Source organism: Lampris incognitus, chromosome 9 (assembly GCF_029633865.1).
Source record: "Lampris incognitus isolate fLamInc1 chromosome 9, fLamInc1.hap2, whole genome shotgun sequence".
NCBI classification, from domain to species: domain Eukaryota; kingdom Metazoa; phylum Chordata; class Actinopteri; order Lampriformes; family Lampridae; genus Lampris; species Lampris incognitus.
In genome coordinates, this window is record NC_079219.1 from 25,023,314 (window position 1) to 25,041,956 (window position 18,643).

An 18,643-nucleotide genomic window follows, 5' to 3' on the forward strand; every position below is an offset into this window, starting at 1 on the left:
ACTTTTGTATACCTTCAGGCTTTGCTTTGTTTATTTCACTGGCGTAGACATCAAGTACATATAAATATCAGAAAACTCGATTTGTGGCCAAATGTTAATGTCCATGGACCACTGGTTATTTGGTAAACTGTACGGGTCACTGTCAAATCCAATTTCCTTTAATTTAAGCAGATAATCTTGCGTTATAATCCCGGTTTCACTGGTTCCCCTACCAGAAGCCGCCATGTTGCGGGATGTTTTGCCGCTCGCTGCGACTGAGGGGGCGTGTCCCAGTGGGAAAGTGACGTCAACGCATACCCTTTATAGCTTTGAATTCATAAAACCACACCAATTTTCGGTTACGATTCAAACTCCCAATGTTAAAAAATCTGTTCAGAGAGGGCACGTCAGTCTCTCTTTAAAAAAAAATAAAGGCAAGAACTCAGTTGCGAGATGTAAATTTTCCCAAGCTGGCTCAACATCTTCTCAGTGGAGATTTAGATCTAACATGGACAAACATTGTGGCATCCACAAAAACCTTGTGATTTAACAATAAAATGCATGAACACTGGTAAAGATGCATGCCTCCGTGCATTGGGATTTCATGGTGAGTGACAGAGAGGATGGTAAAAGAGTTGGCCGTAGGAGTTTTTCTGCTGAACACAGACAATAAGACTCGTAATGAAATCCATAAGCGTGGATCATGGGAGGATTATTAGATGTAATTACAGAGGTTATTTAATGTTTGCCAACATTGGGGAGGGGAGGGTTTTCATAAAGTGCCAGTAGGCGGGGTACACAGAAGAGATGCAGAGGCGTGCACGCAAACACACGTGCGTGCTGCAGCTCCGGGTGCAGGCACACAAAAACATACGCACACACGTATGCAAAAAGATGCCCAAGTCGCATGCCAGTGTGTGCACGCACAAACACACACATAAACAGCGAAGCACAGCAAGAGAGATGCAATAAATGTAATACGTAAGCATTTAAGCCACATATAATGATTTTTATTGGACAATTTTTAATAATTACAGGCCCTTGTAAAGCCCAGTGTTTTATTAAAGCCAACATTATCCTCTTGCTTTACTGAGACTACTCTCTGTTCTCCAAGGGGGCCGAGCTGTCATCTAAATCAAATGAGCAACAGCGGTTTTCAATTTTTCAGTTTGGGGGAGGGAGGGAGCTTCTTTCGAGATATTTTTTTTTCTCTTGGTTTTTATCAAAGCGATACATTTCTTATCTAGATTTGTTTTACAACTCGGTGAACTCAGCTGGGAACAATGAGCCAAATTTACAACTCAGGCGGATGACAACAGTAGACCACCCAAACCACATATTACAGCAGCGGACCCCGAAAAATATTCTGCTTAGGTTTCCTGAATTTCCTAAAAAACAGGGTCCTTTTATTGTCTGAAAACAGGAGTCACATCTGTGTGACTCATAGCAGATTAACAGACTAATTACTGGCGGTGGTTAAAGTCCCACTCTGGAACCCGGTGCTCAGCAGTGATTTGTGTGGCGGCGAGCGGTAACTGCACCACGGTTTGACCACATCACCCAGGCTGCGCGACGTCGCCTTCAGTGACGTCAGGCTATAAGAAGTAGTGACAAGCAAACAACACTGTAAAATCAACCCGGTGTCGAGGACAGTCAACTTCTGTAAAAACAGAGGTTTCTCCTCCTCTGCAGACAAAGTCTTCACCCCGCACAACTGGATTTCTATGGGCAGGCGCTTGCCATTGTGACTTTTCCATATAAACTCAAACTAATCTCGGTTCCAAGAGATAATTTTGATAAAGCACAGACGCAGAAAGGAATGAAAGTAGACAAACGGAAGCTGCAATTAATCAGACCATGACCATGCCGCCAAACAAAAACGTAACCAGACAAGAACGCATTGGACCTCTGTACGCAGCTTATGACAACCATGCAGGTGCTGCAGGCATGGTATTACACTGTATTAGGCAACACTTCTTAACACACTCAACACAAGAGCAGAGCATCTCTAAAGCAGATGATATGTTTATGCAACCATGTAAAAACACCACGGTGGTTGCAAGACATACAGCAAAACAGATAAAAACAATAACTGGGGCGTCCGGGTAGCATAGCAGTGTATTCCATTGCCTACCAACACTGGGATCGCCGGTTCGAATCCCCACGCTACCTCCGGCTTGGTCGGGCGCCCCTACAGACACAATCGGCCGTGTCTGCGGGTGGGAAGCCGGATATGGGTATGTGTTCTGGTCGCTGCACTAGCACCTCCTCTGGTTGGTTATTATTACTGCATTATTATATTTATACCTATGCGTGAATGAAAGGGAGGACAGTGGAATGGTCAGGATGCAAGGAGTAGAGGTGATGAAGGCGTATGAGTTTAAATACTTGGGTTCAACTGTCCAAAGTAATGGGGAGTGCAGAAGAGAGGTGAAGAAGAGAGTGCAGGCAGGGTGGAGTGGGTGGAGAAGAGTGTCAGGAGTGATTTGCGACAGAAGGGTACCAGCAAGAGTTAACGGGAAGGTTTACAAGATGGTTGTGAGACCAGCTATGTTATATGGTTTGGAGACAGTGGCACTGACGAAAAGACAGGAGGCGGGGGTGGAGGTGGCAGAGTTGAAGATGCTAAGATTTTCACTGGGAGTGACAAAGAAGGACAGGATTAGGAACGATTATATTAGAGGGACAGCTCAGGTTGGACGATTTGGAGACAAAGCAAGAGAGGCAAGATTGAGATGGCTTGGACATGTGTGGAGGAGAGATGCTGGGTATATTGGGAGAAGGATGCTGAATATGGAGCTGCCAGGGAAGAGGAAAAGAGGGAGGCCAAAGAGGAGGTTTATGGATGTGGTGAGGGAGGAGATGCAGGTGGCCGGTGTGACAGAGGAAGACGCAGAAGACAGGAAGAAATGGAAACGGATGATCCGCTGTGGTGACCCCTAACGGGAGCAGCCGAAAGTAGTACTAGTAATAGACTGCATTGTTATATTTGTGATGTTTTAGGTAAAATATATACTATATCCTAAGACAAATATTTGACTAATTGACGCTAGATTTGAACTGTACGTAACCGTTCCGACTTACATATAAATTCGACATAGGAACCATCCCCCTCAAAAAAAACGGAACTCGTTTGTAACCCGGGCACTACCTGTATACTATTCAGGACTTCTTAACACACTCAATACCAGAATAGAGCACCACTAAAGCAGACGATATGTTTATGTAATCATGCAAAAACACCACGGCGGTTGCAAGACATACAGCAAAACAGAGTAACAACAACAGAAGTAGTAACTCACCCTGGGTGGAGCTTCCTCAGTAACCTTTGCTTTGCAGCTGAACACGCTGAGTTACCGCAGGCGCTAACGATGAAGGTATGAAACGTGACAGTGAAGTGCACCAGTTAATCACCATAGTTAATTATTTGCAAAGTCACAATTTCTACATGTGATTTCATGAACAAAGTGTAATGTATTCATTTTGTAATCATCCTCTCATAAAAAAAGTAAAATTAACTAGCAAATAAACCAGACTATGTGTGGACAAGTCCCAAATAGGCCTGGCAGTCTGACTGGGCGGGCACACCCCCCTGAGGCCCACCCACTATGATGGGTTTACTCTTCTGCACGTGAAGGTTTACTGAGAGGAAAGGACAAAAAGTTCTACCGAAAACAAAATTAAACAGCGATAATGTCTTCAAGCCAGCTAACAATAGCCATGTATCTATTATGTATATGTAATACAACCTTGGATGGGGTCATGTCAGGATAAAATGCCTCAAATAAAATCAAAAACAACAAAAACATGCTTACTGCATTTAGAAATATTAATTGGGATTTTAATTCATGGTGCAGGTTAGAAATACCTGCAGGGAATAATACATGCGAAGCCATTTTGTTGCACTAATATGTAAAATGCATTGCATCTTTTGCACCGACAATGTTTCCAAAAAAAGGTAAAGCACCGGTTGTGCCTGGAGGGCCAGAATGCAAAATCAGGCAAAACCATTGAGTGGGCTAGATCACTAATGGATGGATTTTATCTTGCAGCATCTCATCACATGTATTAACTTGAAAATATAGTGATAGTCATTCATTAAAATTTTACATAGTGAGAGTTTAAAATCACAGTACATGTGTTGTATTATAATGACACTATACATAACCAGGGACTCAGAACTCAATAAAATTTACAAACACATTCTTGGTGCTACAACTAAGCCTATCATGCACCCGATGATGACTGAATATGAATCAGGTTCTTGGCTTAAATTATACATTGAGAACAAAAAACTGAAACCAGGAGTCCATCTCCCTCTTCTTGTAGAATTACCAGTTTCTGTACCACAGCTGGTTATTTAAGATGTATATTTTGGTGGATGAACTAAACTTTAATTTGAAAGTCCCTCTGGAGATGAGGCAATAGTGTAGCAACACACTCCAATTATATAACAGGCGGGAGATTTACATCTTGGTATGCTAAAATGGCAAACTCTTCTTTCCTGTAGGAATAAATGTGTGAGGCACCAGGGTGTATTGGACTCATGTCTCCACACATCTCTCCACCCTTCACCTCCCATCCTCTCTCCACCTTTCCTGTGCTCCACCATCATCCTCTGTGGGTGTCACATCCAGTGAGTAAGGGCACATCCCAGTTCCACAAACAGAGCATCAGGGTAAGACCCGAGAGCGAGAGTGAAAGAGAGAGAGAGAGCGAGAGAGGGGGGAGATCAGTGTCAGTGGTCTCTCATTGCTTGATCAGCCAGTAACTCTCACTGTCAAGACAAATATCCACCTATATGACAGGTTCTGTGTGCATATTCTCCTGTGTTTCCGCATTTGAGTGTGTGTGTGTTGAGTGTGTGTGTGTGTGTGTGTGTGTGTGTAGTACGTTCAGTCATTTCTGTGCAGTCAAACTGAATCTGCCTCGAAACCACAACCTCCATTTGATTCTGTGAACTTGCCTGTCTTATCGTAACACTTCTAACTAAATAAATCAAAGTCATCCCAGAGGAAGAGTGTGAATGTGTGTGTGTGTGTGTGTGTGTGTGTGTGTGTGTGTGTCTGCACATGCGCGCGCGTGTGTATGCGTGTCTGCCTCTGTGTACTTGTGTACTTGCAAATGTACTTTTTTGAGTCGGTAACAAGAGGAGGAATGCAATTAAGTGGCTGGGACGTCTCTGGAGAGGGGGCGGCACTTCACAATTCTTTACCAACATAAATTAAAAGGATCTTGCCTGAGGCAAAGTAAGATACTGCCTTCACCTCTAAAGCCCCGACAGCATCCACAGGATTCCCATCAAGCCCCGGGAAAACAAAGTGGACGGGAGATTCTTGACAGTTGCTCCCACATCAGCTTTCATTATTATGCTGCGTTTGTATTCATGCATGTGTGTGTGTGTGTGTGTGTGTGTGTGTGTGTTTGTGTATGCATGTGTGTATATGCGTGAGCATGTGTGTGTATGCATGTGTGCGCGCGTATGTGAGTGTATGTGTGTATGCATGTGTGTGCATACGTGAGTGTATGTATGTGTGTGTGAGTATGTGTGTGTGTGCATGCAAGTGTGTGTATGCATGTGTGTGTGTGTGCGTGTGTTTATGTATGTGTGTGTGTGCATGCGTGCGTGCATCAGTCTGGGTTTACGTTTGCTTATCCTCACATCTGTACTCTCTAACTCCACTTTTGAAAGTTCCATCACCAAAATGCTGACTCAGGTGATCAGGATTTCTTTACACCAGGTAGACGTTTCATCAGTATCGCAAATGAAAATCAGTGCAAATTTTGAAGCAACCTCAAGGCCAGGGAGTATAACCGCCACACACACACAAACCCTGTTATTAACACAACCGCCAACCGTGCCTGAGGAAACTCCCAAGGATGGGTTTTTGAGATGATGTGGTGCAATTGTTCTCCGTGTGTAATCCAGAGGCAATTACTGGGAGAAAAGTGAGTTTAATCTCATTAACTACAGCACACAGTGTTTTTAAGCCTTGTTATTTGTCTGTGCATTCAGCCTGGTCTAGACAATATGCCGTCTATTTCACAAGTAGCAGCACGACAAGCTGTTCATATGATCTTGAGGGAAATGTGATGCTGCAATATGGCGGGGCTTACAGATAAGCCCCCATCCATAGCAGAAACTCAAACAAGAGAGACTTGGTCCACAGCCTTGAGGCATTTCCTGGATTTGTTGATACAGAACCTCCTTACCGTGAGCAGGGATACGTTGATTATTCAGAAGCTTTTCCCACCATGGAAATGTTAGACGAGTTTTTTCTACCTGTCTACTTTGACAGTTACGTTTACGTATCCTTTTGAAATATGTCTGTATGTCCTCATATTGAAGCACAATCAATATATACACTACCGTTCAAAAGTTTGGGATCACCCAAACAATTTTGTGTTTTCCATGAAAAGTCACACTTATTCACCACCATATGTTGTGAAATGAATAGAAAATAGAGTCAAGACATTGACAAGGTTAGAAATAATGATTTGTATTTGAAATAAGATTTTTTTTACATCAAACTTTGCTTTCGTCAAAGAATCCTCCATTTGCAGCAATTACAGCATTGCAGACCTTTGGCATTCTAGCTGTTAATTTGTTGAGGTAATCTGGAGAAATTGCACCCCACGCTTCCAGAAGCAGCTCCCACAAGTTGGATTGGTTGGATGGGCACTTCTTTGAGCAGATTGAGTTTCTGGAGCATCACATTTGTGGGGTCAATTAAACGCTCAAAATGGCCAGAAAAAGAGAACTTTCATCTGAAACTCGACAGTCTATTCTTGTTCTTAGAAATGAAGGCTATTCCATGCGAGAAATTGCTAAGAAATTGAAGATTTCCTACACCGGTGTGTACTACTCCCTTCAGAGGACAGCACAAACAGGCTCTAACCAGAGTAGAAAAAGAAGTGGGAGGCCGCGTTGCACAACTGAACAAGAAGATAAGTACATTAGAGTCTCTAGTTTGAGAAACAGACGCCTCACAGGTCCCCAACTGGCATCTTCATTAAATAGTACCTGTTAGAGCCTGTTTGTGCTGTCCTCTGAAGGGAGTAGTACACACCGGTGTAGGAAATCTTCAATTTCTTAGCAATTTCTCGCATGGAATAGCCTTCATTTCTAAGAACAAGAATAGACTGTCGAGTTTCAGATGAAAGTTCTCTTTTTCTGGCCATTTTGAGCGTTTAATTGACCCCACAAATGTGATGCTCCAGAAACTCAATCTGCTCAAAGAAGTGCCCATCCAACCAATCCAACTTGTGGGGGCTGCTTCTGGAAGCGTGGGGTGCAATTTCTCCAGATTACCTCAACAAATTAACAGCTAGAATGCCAAAGGTCTGCAATGCTGTAATTGCTGCAAATGGAGGATTCTTTGACGAAAGCAAAGTTTGATGTAAAAAAAATCTTATTTCAAATACAAATCATTATTTCTAACCTTGTCAATGTCTTGACTCTATTTTCTATTCATTTCACAACATATGGTGGTGAATAAGTGTGACTTTTCATGGAAAACACGAAATTGTTTGGGTGATCCCAAACTTTTGAACGGTAGTGTATGTACAAGGCAGATGTCCATGCAGTCATAGGATCAATATCATCTATTTGCATGGATGAGTTGGCTTTGACTGATCATATTCCCTCAGATAGACAGACATCCAGCGTCATGATGCTTTCATTTGTGCATGGCGCTCATCGAAAGCTTCATAGCATCCTGATGTTGTGACACATTTTTATAACATTGTTTAGAGCATGCCGGCCCTCAATTGAGGACTCCTTCACAGTCTAACAAAGCCACAAGCTTCGCCACAAGCCTGGAAAGCTTGTGGGAAACGTTGAAGCTTCCTGCCCCCGGTGTGGAAAGATCCATCCATCCATCCATTTTCCACACTGCGTATCCTGCTCTCAGGGTCGCGGGGATGCTGGAGCCTATTAGTCCGGAGGGTTAGTTCACATATTAGGGCGTACCGTTACGGAGCGGATAAAAGCACCAAATTTTGCATGAGGCTTCTCTAGGACCAACTAAAGGATTTTAGGGTAGGAGCCCCACAAATATATTGAAAATACCCATACAAAACACAAAAGTTGTTCTTGTATTCAAAAAAATATTTTTCTGAGTCATAAAGAGGACATTGATGATAAATTGTTATTTATTGCACACAAAAGAAGTTGAAACTGATTTTTAATGTCCCCTGATTATTAACCCCCCTTAATGATGTGTAAAATGGAGTACAAAGACACCTGGTGCCTGTGCATCTTCCATATAGCCCTGCACACAATAGGCAGAAATTCAAAAAAAGTGAGAAAAATGCCCTGTTCATCATGGAGAGTGTTATCTCTAATTTTTGTTTTAGATTTTAGCATCAACTTGTTCAAATATACAAATACTGTCACTATACATTCAGACCACCAGATGGCGCTACACAAAATAAGCTCAACTGTCAAAATGAGTTTCCCTCCATAACTCATCACATATCAGCATTGTCTCAATGCAACACAGTCTCACACAGAGCTGCAACCAAACAAGTGAAATTCAGGTAAAAATCATAATAATAATCAATGAAAATGTGCTGTATGTTGCTAAATGAGCATATGGAAGTAAAGATGTTTAGCTAAGCTATCTCCATTAAACAGCTAATGCTAGCACAGAGGTCTGTTTTTCAGCTAGCAACTAGCTAGGGCTTGTCAAAAATGTTAGCTGGTGCAATCTGGAATAGGTGTTGTTGTTGTTGTGTGGCCCAGAGTTGGCAAGATTACTAAGGGAATTTGAAGATGGATATCTCAAAGAAGATAATGAAGAGAACTTCGAGCACCACGAGCAGGGTCTTGCAATGCAGAAGACCTTTCAGAGACAAGTCAAAAGTCTATCTGAAACCATGAAAAGAATGGGAAATCCTTTCTTGGATGATTTCAAAGATCTTGTGACTCTTGACAGCCAGAACTGCACAGATAAATCCGTCGTGAATACAGTACTCATATTGGAAGAGACAGGAAAGAGACAATATCAGGAGTTTGTCAAGAAGGTGCTTGAAGAACGGACACGCTCCATCCATGATCCAATCAAGAGGAATGCCTTGGCACTCTTCAGGCAACCTCGACGCAAGACAATGGCGAAACATGGGAAAAAGATCAAAGTGCTTCAGAACAACGTGGCACTCTTTGGCCAGCTATATATAGCTATGCAAAGCCGTGAGAGTAACTTGGATGAATTCTTCGCACATGAGGTACAGTCCTTCCCTCCTTCCCTCTCAGACTTTGGGAAACTTTATCTGACCGGCACCAAATCTGACCTGCTGCAATGTCTTGAGCACCCAGGGCAACCAGAGCCACCCCCAACCTATGACTGCAAAGTCCTTGATGGAGCAGTCATTGTCCACTGCCTGCCCACTGTGAGAGTGACCACATTTGATACCTACGCAGATGAGGTTTTCATCCCTTACTTAAAGAAGCAGCTACATAATACCAAGCGGCTGAATGTTGTATGGGACGCATACATCCCAGACAGTTTGAAGGAGTCCACCCGCGAAAAGAGAGGACAAGGTGTTCACAGAAAAGTGTCAGGCCCGACAAAGCTGCCCAGAAATTGGATGGATTTTCTCCGTGATCCAAGCAATAAGAAGGAGCTGTTTGACTTTTTGACATCCAAGATTGAACTGTTCAGCTGGCCACAAACCAAAGCTTTGCATGTCACATCAGGGCAAGCTGTGTCGTCTTTTGGTTCCAGTAGCACAATGAACTCTTGCAATCATGAGGAGGCTGACACTAGGATTGTGGTCCATGTACAACATGCGCTGGAGCATGGAGCGAAAACTGTCCTTGTGCGCACTGTGGACACTGATGTCATCGTCATCCTTGCAGGCTTGTTTCATGATTTACCGGTAATTCAACCCCTGACTGACATCTGGGTGGCTTTTGGGATGGGCAAAAAGTACAGATTTTACCACATCAACAGCATGTGCAAAAGCCTGGGGGAACCTAAATCCAGAGCTCTGCCTATGTTTCATGCCTATTCCGGTTGTGACACTACATCTGCCTTCAACGGAAAAGGTAAAAAGTCAGCTTGGCGGGCCTGGCAAGCCTATGATGCTGCCACAGAAACATTCATCGACCTGGCAAAGCATCCCTTCCAGCAACTAAACGTAGATAGCCAGCAGTTCAGTGAGCTTGAACGATTGACTGTCATCCTGTATGACAAATCCAGTCCTTCGAACTCAATTAACCAAAGAAGAAAAGAACTCTTCTGTGAAGAAAATAGAACAATGGAGAAACTACCTCCTACCCAGAATGCACTCCTCCAGCACGTGAAACGGGCAGTCTACCAAGCAGGCATCTGGACCACCAGTACATAAACCCACCAAGCCATTCCTTCTCCAGAGAGCTACGGATGGACCAAGGAATCGGGATCATGGGTGCCAGTCTGGCTAACAATTCCTGAGGTCTCCAGAGCTTGCAGAGAGCTCATCAGATGCTCATGTAAAGGGGATTGTAGCTCTTGCAAATGCAGCACTGGAAATTTGGACTGCTCACCTTTTTGCAAATGCAACTGTAACAGATAGACACAATAAACAGTAACTCACTTCTTCTACTCCATGTTTTCACATTAAGATGCATGTTCATTTGTATTCATCATTGCATTAAATGTGTTGTTGATAATACTTAATGTTTGGGGACTTTATTTCTGTAAAAGTTGCCAACTTTATCATATTTGGAAGTGATTTGATGATTTTATGATGCATATTGTCTGAAAAATACTAGGCGGTTTTCAGATACTTCATTGACATTGACAGTGTTGCAATTTGATATTTTAAATTGAGATTTTTCAGGGGCTCCTACCCTAAAATCCAATAACTGACCCTAAGGAACCATCCTACCAAAAATGGCGCTTTTATCCCCTCTGTAACGATCATTTCACTAAGCCACCGGATTATATCCCAGCAGTCATTGGGCAACAGGCGGGGAGACACCCTGGACAGGCTGCCAGACTATCACACATAGTATGGCCGATTCACCTGACCTACATGTCTTTGGGCTGTGGGAGGAAACCCACGCAGACACGGGGAGAACATGCAAACTCCACACAGAGGACGACCCCCAAGGTTGGACTACCCCGGGGCTCGAACCCAGGACCTTCTTACTGTGAGGCGACCGCACTAACCACTGCGCCACCGTGCCACTGGTGTGGAAAGATGGCAGTGTGAATTCACGTTTGCGGTGGCCTCAACCAGTACCGTCCATGTAGTGTCTTTGTCCACGTCTGCGTCTAAGTTTGTCTCTGTTTGATGGCTGGGAGAGCTGGTGCTGGATTGGCTGGGAGAGCTTGGTCTGCTTCGTTCGGTGGGCCCGGGGACAACGGCCCCTGCCTGGAGCTGTGCCCAAGGAGGTAACACCGAGGGCGGTCTGGCGGTGGCCTCGCCTGACGTTGACTTTGGTGTTTTTGGTGGTGTCGTTTGGAGTGCGGGGAGGTGTGTCGAGGGTGTCTGGCTGGGAGAGCTGGCGTTGGATCAGCGGAGGGAGCCTGGTCTGCTGCCTCCGGTGGGCCCAAGGACCACGGCCCCTGCCTGGAGCTGCATCCGAAGAGGAAACACCGGGGGCGGTCTGACAGGACGCGGAAGCGGGAGAGGCTAAGCTAACTGCTAGCCCATGCATACCGACAGTTCCGACAGTCATCCTGGCTGGTGTTCGTTCCCTTGGACAGTGATTTTTTTTGTTTAGTTTGGATATACACTCACTGGCCACTTTATTAGGTACACCTTGCTAGTACCGGGTTGGACCCCCTTTTGCCTTCAGAACTGCCTTAATCCTTCGTGGCATAGATTCAACAAGGTACTGGAAACATTCCTCAGAGAGTTTGGTCCATATTGACAAGATAGCATCACGCAGTTGCTGCAGATTTGTCGGCTGCACATCCATGATGCGAATCTCCCGATCCACCACATCCCAAAGGTGCTCTATTGGATTGAGATCTGGTGACTGTGGAGGCCATTTGAGTACAGTGAACTCATTGTCATGTTCAAGAAACCAGTCTGAGATGATTCGAGCTTTATGACATGGCGCGTTATCCTGCTGGAAGTAGCCATCAGAAGATGGGAACACTGTGGTCATAAAGGGATGGACATGGTCAGCAACAATACTCAGGTAGGCTGTGGCGTTGACACGATGCTCAATTGGTACTAAGGGGCCCAAAGTGTGCCAAGAAAATATCCCCCACACCATTACACCACCACCACCAGCCTGAACCGTTGATACAAGGCAGGATGGATCCATGCTTTCATGTTGTTGACGCCAAATTCTGACCCTACCATCCGAATGTCGCAGCAGAAATCGAGACTCATCAGACCAGGCAACGTTTTTCCAATTTTCTATTGTCCAATTTTGGTGAGCCTGTGTGAATTGTAGCCTCAGTTTCCTGTTCTTAGCTGACAGGAGTGGCACCCGGTGTGGTCTTCTGCTGCTGTAGCCCATCTGCCTCAAGGTTCGACGTGTTGTGCGTTCAGAGATGATCTTCTGCATACCTCGGTTGTAATGAGTGGTTATTTGAGTTACTGTTGCCTTTCTATCAGCTCGAACCAGTCTGGCCATTCTCCTCTGACCTCTGGCATCAACAAGGCATTTTCGCCCACAGAACTGCCGCTCACTGGATATTTTCTCTTTTTCGGACCATTCTCTGTAAACCCTAGAGATGGTTGTGCGTGAAAATCCCAGTAGATCAGCAGTTTCTGAAATACTCAGACCAGCCCGTCTGGCACCAACAACCATGCCACGTTCAAAGTCACTTAAATCACCTTTCTTCCCCATTCTGATGCTCGGTTTGAACTGCAGCAGATCGTCTTGACCATGTCTACATGCCTAAATGCAGTGAGTTGCTGCCATGTGATTGGCTGATTAGAAATTTGCGTTAACGAGGAGTTGGACAGGTGTGCCTAATAAAGTGGCCAGTGAGTGTATGTGTTAGTTTGGATATGTGTGTTCTTGTAGTTCATTTAGGTTTTGGATATATGTTTTTGTCTTTGTGTTGCACTGGCACTGTTGTGGGCCGGGGGAAACGACATAAATGAAATGACAAATAAAGTGTTTTTGTCTCGCTTCCTGACATCTATTGTAAGATGTGTTGAAATGCAATGGTAAATCCCACAGACCTTTCCGAAACGAAACAGCGTTTGCAGCGTTGTTGAGTCAGCACCTTGTACCACAGTTAAACAAAACAAGGCTAAACCTCAGTTTTAGATGTTATTATATAGGAGCTCGGCCTGCCATATCTGTTGTTAGACACAACAACCTCACTTCCTCGTTTAAACGCTCCACAAACTGTTCGCTGGCATTTTGCTGCTTTGTTGGAGATGTGGAAAAAATTAGCAACGCTCTTGAATATTGCCGGTGATTTAAAGCATCAAAATTTTAAACTCGTTGTTTGCATGTAAATCTTCAGGTTTTTAGCGTAGCAACACAGATCTCAACGAAGGAGCCAATTAGTTATTATTCATTACATTTCAAATGGCATCCATATTACAACAAAACAAAATCACCAAATTTAACATTTCACTTTTGGTCTGTATCTCACTTTCATATATGATTGTAATGGAAAGTTTTATCAGAGCATTTGCACTGGGGGGGGGGGGGTCACCCCTGTTGACTAAACACTACAACCCAGATCAGACAGTTTATGCATGTAAACGATGCATTCCTTCCAACAAAAAAAAGGGGAGGGTATCAAAATTACCTAATCATCAAGGAACAAAATTTGGCAGCAATACACACAGTGAGCATGGATGAGACTAATTTACTAAACATACCCTCCAGTCTCATAATTACATGTAATTTTACCAGCATAATTAACTAATTTAATTACTACTCCTCAAGAGCATCAATTATTGATATTACAGAGCATTCAGATGGCAGGCAGGGCTCTCGACGTGGTGTGCATTCAGAGGGTGGTAAACACATGCTAGCTCTCCAAAAGTCTTGGCTAGCTTCCTGCTAGTGTGTGGAGCGAAGGGAGAGAGCACAGGACTGCTCCTGTCTGTATTAGCATAGTTTTGTGTGTGTGTGTGTGTGTGTGTGTGTGTGTGTGTGTGTGTGTGTGTGTGTGTTTAATGTGAAGGCATGTCTGGATGGCACAGCATATGGTGATGGTGGTAGGTGCCCGAGACAGAGATAGATAGAGAGATAGAGATAGCATGCCATCACAGACAAACAGCATTTTTACAGTTAATTATAACTTTGCGTCGGCCTCATGAGGAATTTCAGATGTGGTCAAATGAGGCTTGTTGCACCCAGGCAGCTGGATCTGGGCCCGTATCTTTGCCTTTAAAAGTGGTGCCATCCTAAAATGCTATGTGTTGCAAAATCATATCTTTTTAGATTCAAGGGTGAAACTAAGGGCGTTCAAAATATATCAGCAAACTGTTAAGCGTTTGTTGAGGTGGAAAAACGTCGATAAAATCCATTTTTTAAAAGTTCTTGCGAGTGACGGTGTGCTGGGTGACCGTTCACTACTGCAGTCAGACAATACAAAACTATCAGCCCTGTTTGCAGAAGTTCAGCGCCCTTCATCTCGTTAGCCTTAGCACAGTCTGCAACAACAACAACCCCTCAGTAAACAGTACTTATGCACACACAAGTTTTTGAATGACATCCAGTAGATCCTATCTCCAGGTTCACGTTTAATGTGCTGAAACATCCAAGGTTGGTTTGCAAACCTCTCCATGTGAAGTCGGTGCAGGTGCCAGCATTTTCCTCTCCAACTCTTTCAACTCCTTCCAACTCCTCCTCCTTAACGATTGTCAAGCAGGTGTGATTAGTGGGTTTGATGACATATTTTATAGTCTTGGCAATTATTGAATAGCAAAACAAAACTCTGCAGGGATCCTCGTTTGGGTTATTTTGTTTGCAGACAGCGAGCATGCTTAAATTACCAGTGTATGTGTGTATCTACCTTGTCTCTACCTTGGGTCTGTTATTAAAGAGTCGGGCCTTTATGCGCACTAAAAATGGCGGGGTTTTTTTTGGGACAACTGCGAGTGCACCCCGGAATAACATACATCACTCGTTACCACGCCATATTTCTTCACTATCAATAGTAACACATGTTTAACTTATGACAACATCGAGTAACACAACATGTAGGCTGTTTGCTGTCCCAAATGGCACTGATGTGTTGAAAATGACCCACAATTTTTTTTCGAAAATTTCCCCCCCTTTTCTCCCCAGTTGTATCCGGCCAATTACCCCACTCTTCCGAGCCGTCCCGGTCACTGCTCCACCCCCAGTTCCCCCCTCCCTCCGGAACAGGTGCCCTGACTGACTGGAGGAGGCGCTAGTGCAGCGATCAGGACACATACCCACATCCGTCTTCCCACCCGCAGACACAATTGTGTCTGTAGGGACGCCCGACCAAGCTGGAGGTAACACAAGGATTCGAACCAGCGATCCCTGTGTTGGTAGGCAACGGAATAGACCGCCACGCCACCCGGGCGCCCCAATGACCTACCATTTTTAAGAGAATGAGACGAGTTTGTGTTCACGGTCACTTCTGGTCATATGATGCGCTTCATAACAGGCTACCTGAAATGGAAGCGCATCAGGAGACTCCTTCATGCCTGACCCCTGTCGTGATCCGTTGGTACCATCTGAGGGGTAGGGTGCACAACACTCAGACACAGCAGCACTTCTACCGTGACAGGCCGCTCACAACATAAATCTTGTTGAGCATGCTGAACATGAAATTCCTTGTTTTTTTTTGTTTTTTTTTTGCCAAAGGGCAAAATCCAAATTGTAAGACGGGTGGGCGTACTGTACATCTAAAGTCGAAAGTTGCTGTTGCTGGTGCGGTGAAATGTTCTGCAGAGGAAGGGAGAAGACACCGAGTAACCCGCACGTCTTGGACCTGATCTGAAAATGCAAAACAGCTTGTGTCCCGGTCGAAGTGCCCCTACTGTGAGACAGAAATGAGATCTGATAAGACAGCACATCATTATAGAAATGGCTGAATACACGAACACTTCCTGGAATGATAATTTAAACGATCCGTTTGTTCTTCACTCTGACTTTTCTGTTAACTCGGTCATTTTCTTCTGCCTTTGTCTGCGCATATACACCCCACTTTGACTTCCACTACCTTCCTCTGTCCTGTGTGCCTGCTCACATGTAAAAGCATTTGCTGAAGTAGCCTCGGCCATTGTTTTAGGAACATAGTCTCGCATGTAGGCCACTGAGAAGCCAAACATTTTTAACTATATATTGATTTTTTTTTCTTTTAATGTAAAATGCATTGCACAGATGAAAACTGGTTCTTGTATGTTGTCATGGTTATTCTCATTACTATGGCTATGGTAACGGTTGGGGTTTGGGTAGAAGCAGGCATCAGACAGAGCAAAGCGGTTTTGTCATTTTAGTTGAGAGCTCATTTGCATATTACGAAGGACACCTATGCACATAGGTATGCATGCATTTCTTCATTATTATTATCATTATTATTGTTAGTAGTAGTAGTAGTAGTAGTAGTATTAACGCATAGGAAAACTTGCTTCACAATGATGAGGCCTGGGGGAGTCTTTTGTGGCCTGCCACTTTACTCCCTGCATTGTGCATTAATATATATAGGTGGGCTCCCTAATCCCATTGAAAAGGAAGTCCAAAATGTGTTTATTTCAAGGAAAAAGAGAATGAGAAGGGGGCAGAAGAGAAATCTGAATACCCATTTCACTCCGGAGACAAGTCAGCAATAGTTAAGCCCTCATATGAAAGTGCGTTATGATTTAATATTACGCTGCACTCTATTCCAGTTAGTGGTAAAGGCAAGAGTTAATGTTCTGATAGTTTCACCCAAGCCAGGGAAAGTGAAGCAGGCCTGTCCCATGAGTGCAGACCGGCCTGAACTTGAAGTGTAAAAAAAGGAGGCAAACTGAGCCCTGGAGTGAAAATGAAATGTCTGACATCAGGGTGGGTGTGTGCGTCGTTGTTTTTGCAGTTATGTGTGTGCATATGTGTGAAACCGTGCCACACTGTGTATGTGTGTGTGTGTGTGTGTGTGTGTGTGTGTGTGTGTGTGTGTGTGTGTGTGTGTGTGTGTGTGTGTCTTTCTGACTGTAACATATTCTAAGACAGTGTGTGTTTGTGTGTGTGTGATATGAGCACCCATATGCGTGATCCATATCTGTGTCCAAGTTCACAGGTACATATGAGTGGTCATACTTATGTGCATGGCACTGTATACCACACTGTGCGATGTACTAGTCACATATGTGTTTGTGCACTCACATATGACTGTCCGTGTGTGTGTGTGTGTGTGTGTGTGTGTGTGTGTGAGTGCCCCGAACGTCTCCTCTGTGCTCCTCTCTAATTATATTCATAACAGCAATCTGAATGTGCAGGGCCCATGATGAATGTGCCACCCAAGTGTGACTCGCTCCTAATAGGATTCTGGGATACACAAGCGGACGACAACAGGAGCCCTGAGTGGCAGACAATGCCCGGTGCCTCAGTGTCTCGCACACACACACACACACACACACACACACACACACACACACACACACACACACACACACACACACACACACACACACACATACACCCTCTTTTTAAAAAAAGAAAAGAAAAAGCAGTGGGTTCATATGACTGTCAATGAGCATTCTTTTAGTCTCACTCTTTCTTCCTCTCGTTCCCATTATCTCGTTTCCCCCACTCGTCCCTCCTCTGTGGATACGTTTTATGCCTGAACCGTACAACCGTATATGTGACATATATGTGATAGACTTGACTAAGGCTGCGATGAAGGGTGTGGGTTGTACCGGTCCCTGTTCAAAACACAACATGAGGGAAACACCCAGACATGTATGGAATATGCTGTGCTCCTTGTGGTGGATGTGTCACATGTGACAGCGTGTTATCACAGATGCTGCCCACCCTCGCTGATCCAATCTCTGGAAAAACGATTTTGTTAACCGAATCTCTCACACCGATCGATAACACGCTGTCATGGTGGCTGAGGGGACTTCAGTGCACATTATGTAATTTCAAAGGCGGGAGTCCAGCTAACTGTCAATCCAGCTTACATCTGTCCACACCATATGGCCCATTCAAACAGAAAATATAACAACAACAACAACAATAATAATAGTTTTATCGTGGATCCTGGCATTTCCCAACCAGTGTGATCGTATATGGTCTACAACTGTATTTATATGGCAAGATCTAGTCACCAAAAGCTTTCTAATTGTCCCCCCCAAATTGTACTTGGCCAATCACCCCGCTCTCCGAGCTGTCCGGGTCTCTGCTCCACCCCCTCTGCCGATCCGGGGAGGGCTGCAGACTACCACATGTCTCCTCCCATACATGTGGAGTCGCCAGCCGCTTCTTTTCACGTGACAGTGAGGAGGTTCACCAGGGGGACGTAGCGCGTGGGGAGGATCACGCCATTCCCTCCAGTTCCCCCTCCCCCTCGCCACGATCGACCAGAGGAGGTGCTAGTGCAGCGACCAGGACGCATACCCACATCCGGCTTCCCACCCGCAGACACTGACAACCAATTGTGACTGTAAGGAAGCCTTAAGCCGGAGATAACACGGGTATTTGAACAAGTGTCCCACTTGTTGGTAGGCAACGCAATAGACCGCTATGCTACCCGGACGCCCCCTCTAATTGGTTATTTTGACAATAATG